The sequence below is a fragment of the Triticum aestivum genome, chromosome 2B, assembly GCF_018294505.1.
Source record: "Triticum aestivum cultivar Chinese Spring chromosome 2B, IWGSC CS RefSeq v2.1, whole genome shotgun sequence".
In the NCBI taxonomy this organism is placed as follows: domain Eukaryota; kingdom Viridiplantae; phylum Streptophyta; class Magnoliopsida; order Poales; family Poaceae; genus Triticum; species Triticum aestivum.
Window position 1 is genome coordinate 66,902,471 of NC_057798.1, and position 3,214 is coordinate 66,905,684.

Consider the following 3,214-nt stretch of genomic DNA (forward strand, 5'->3'; position numbering starts at 1 on the left):
TGTCGGATATCCTGGATCCTTTGAGGCTAGTAGGCTTTTCTCAGTCGACAGCACATGGTCGTGCAGTCTCCTGAGATCCCCTGATAGTGCCTCCAGCGGTTTCGGCGGTAGCATCGGCTCGCCCGTGAGATGGAACATGACCGCACCTTTCACGGGTACACGCTCTTCAGAATGCATCGTCTGGCTGCTATGTGCTCTGGCTTGTTTGGAGGCAGTTATCTTCCCCGATCTCTTCCTCTCCTTTTTCTTGGGCACACCTTCCAGACCCTTCCTTAACCCCTGCCCCAGTGTTCCCGGGCTAAGTACTGTACGACCCTCGCGCCCGGCTAGTTGAGCCTGTGTTGAGGCGGCATCTTCAGGCGTGTCCTGTGAGGATTTCATGAAGAGAGACTTTTTGCAATCCCTGCTACGACCCTGCCCGGGCATATCATCCATATCCTCATTAGCAAGCTGATAGCCCGATTCGTCATATGGTTGACTCATCATATCTATGTCACAGTCATACACGTTTGTATTGAGGTAATCCATAGGGTCGACCTCCTTCTCATCATCCATTCTCTGTTCTACAGGAGAAATTACATCAGCCAGTACTATTGCACCCCCTTCATCATGTCGTCCGCCGCTCTCACCCGGCACTACAGGAGCTGGTAATTGCGTAGGCGGGGTGGTGGTCTCCGCACATGCTTGTTGATGTGTGGTTATTGGTGTGCTCTCAGCCGACTCCAGACGAATAAGATTCTTCGGCCATAGCAGCACCCAACCCTTGCAGCTTCCAATCCGCGGTGGGATCTCATCGTCCGCTCCCACATGCTGTACTGGAGGAGGCAAATCCTCGTGCCCCGATTTCACACTGGTCAAGCTAACCCTGAAGTGCCCAGCGGGGATCGGCTGGTTGTGGAACGTGGGTTGCGAGGGGTCCATTATCATCCCCTTTCCCACGTCCACCTTCTGGCCTTTGATCAAGTAGAGTATGGTGCACGGGGTTTCTTTCGCCTGCAAACACATATGTCTGTGGCGTAAAACAACCAAAAGGCAACAAAAATGGAATATTATATATATATATATATATATATATATATATATGTTGGTGCGACATGTAATTACCGTGACGGCGTCGAGCTCAGCCAAAGACGAAGGCCCACCTAGCACGCCTGAGACTGAGGACGGGCTGCTATGAGCGGGAGCGGCTGCGAGAGGAGGCCCGGTTGCGTGAGCAAGTGATGGTGCGATGGTGTTGTTGTTCATGGAGTTGCTCCCGACGAAACTGGGCAACGGGAAATCATGTACCGTCTTGTCTGGATTTTCCTTCGTCCAGTTGATGATAACTGGAACCAAGTTAGTAGCAAAATCATTTCTGCAGGCAGTTACAGCTGCATTGACTGCCTGCTGTAGCAACTCATATTTGTCCTCGGCTGCTTTTTTCGCGTCCTCAGCTGCTTTTTTCTCGACCGCAAGCTTCACCTTCGCGTCGATGTCCGCCTGACTAAACTTCTTTTTCTGCTTCTTGGCCTCCGGGCCCTCGTCGTAAAACACCTTCCACGTGGCGCCGTCTCCAGCGCCGTGCACACGACCATATTGCGGCCGCTGGCCCAAAGGGAGTCCCTTAAGTTCGTTCAAGGCCCGGTTGAGAGGGGTGTCCCACTTGGGCCTCATCGGAGAAGTAGGGCTTTCGGCTGCAAGCTGGTGTTGCTTCTCCAGTAGTCTAATCAATTTCCTCGTGATCTTGTCCGTGTAAAAAACCTTTTTCTCCTTGTCCCACTTGTAGCGGGCCCTGATGAAGTCACGCTCCAAGGGGTTGGTGAACTTCGCGAAGGGGTCTGGGAGACCCGCGGCTTCACGTTCCGCGTCCTCCTTATCCCATATGGGCCTTTTACCGAGGTAGCCACGGCTTCCGAGGCGATGCTTCCCCGTGTTCCTTTGCTGAAGGCTCTTGAATTTCGCAGCCTTAGCCTTGGCTGCCTCGGTAGCGCAAGTGTCCTTGAACTTTTCGAACTCCTCTTCCGTAAGTGTCGGATTTTCCTCCAAAATCTTGGACAGGGGTTCATCAGCCTCAATAGCTCATTTTACTCTCCCTCTCCAGGAGGCCAAATCATTGCTGAACATGCCCATGGCGTGATTGTTAATCTTTTTCATCTTCGGATCATCCCATGGTTGTTCTATGTTATCATCCCGGTCGGGGAACTTGAATCTCTTGTGCAACTTTTTTTAGGAGCAACTGCGTCAAATGTTCTTTACTCCTTAAGTCATCGTCGTTGATGCTCGCGCATTCCCATAGGATGCATCCTACTTGGTTCCCAAAGCACTTGCGAGGTTCTTCCGGCTCTAACGGCTCAAACTTGCCAAGTGCCATCTTTGTGATCACAAGTCGTCCAATCCCTAGTTTGTTAAGTTTTCGTATCCTCTGCTTCTTATGCTTCCTCTTTTTGATAGCGGCATCGGGGCCGGTACCTTCCCCGCCGGTATCTTCCCTGCCGGTACCTTCCCCACCGGTCTCGGTGCCGCCATCGGTGCCGGTGCCATCGGTGTCGATGTCGGCGTCAGTACCATCATCGAGGCCGACCTGCAAACCTTGCTTAGCAGTCAAATAGTCGAGGTACTCCTGTTCACCCTCATAATCCATCTCGTCTGCATCTTGGTCAGAAGGCCCAGTTTCTTCGTTGTTCGACATGTTTCCTATGATTAAGTGTCCTCATTTATTTCTAGAAGTATGAATAAATGAGAAATGACATAAAAAGAAATCTATGTGCCAACACTCGATATGCCAACTATGTAGCACAAATCATGCCTTTATTCACGGGAAATTTCGGCATGACCTTTGCTAAAAAATGGACATATCGAGCGGCTGAAATTCACTGGAATGGAAATGAATCAACATTCCGACGTAACATAGGCCACTCGGATCATTTTCCAAACATGACATATCCACATACCACATGTCCAGTTCAAATTTGCATATAAATTCAGCTAATTTTGAAACCTAGCTAAATTCATAACTAAATAGATAACCTAATTATTTACATACTACCCTAACTAAAATCTAAGTAAATTAACCGAAGAACCCTAGCAGAGAGAGAGAGTGGGAGGGGAGGTTTACAGAGGGTGCAGGGGCGAGGAGGCAGACCCGACAATGGCCGAGGTTGCGAGGGGAGGAAGAAGAGGAGGGAGGCGAGGGCCGACGGGGTCAGGGGCGAGCGCCTGGGTCGGGGGCGAGCGA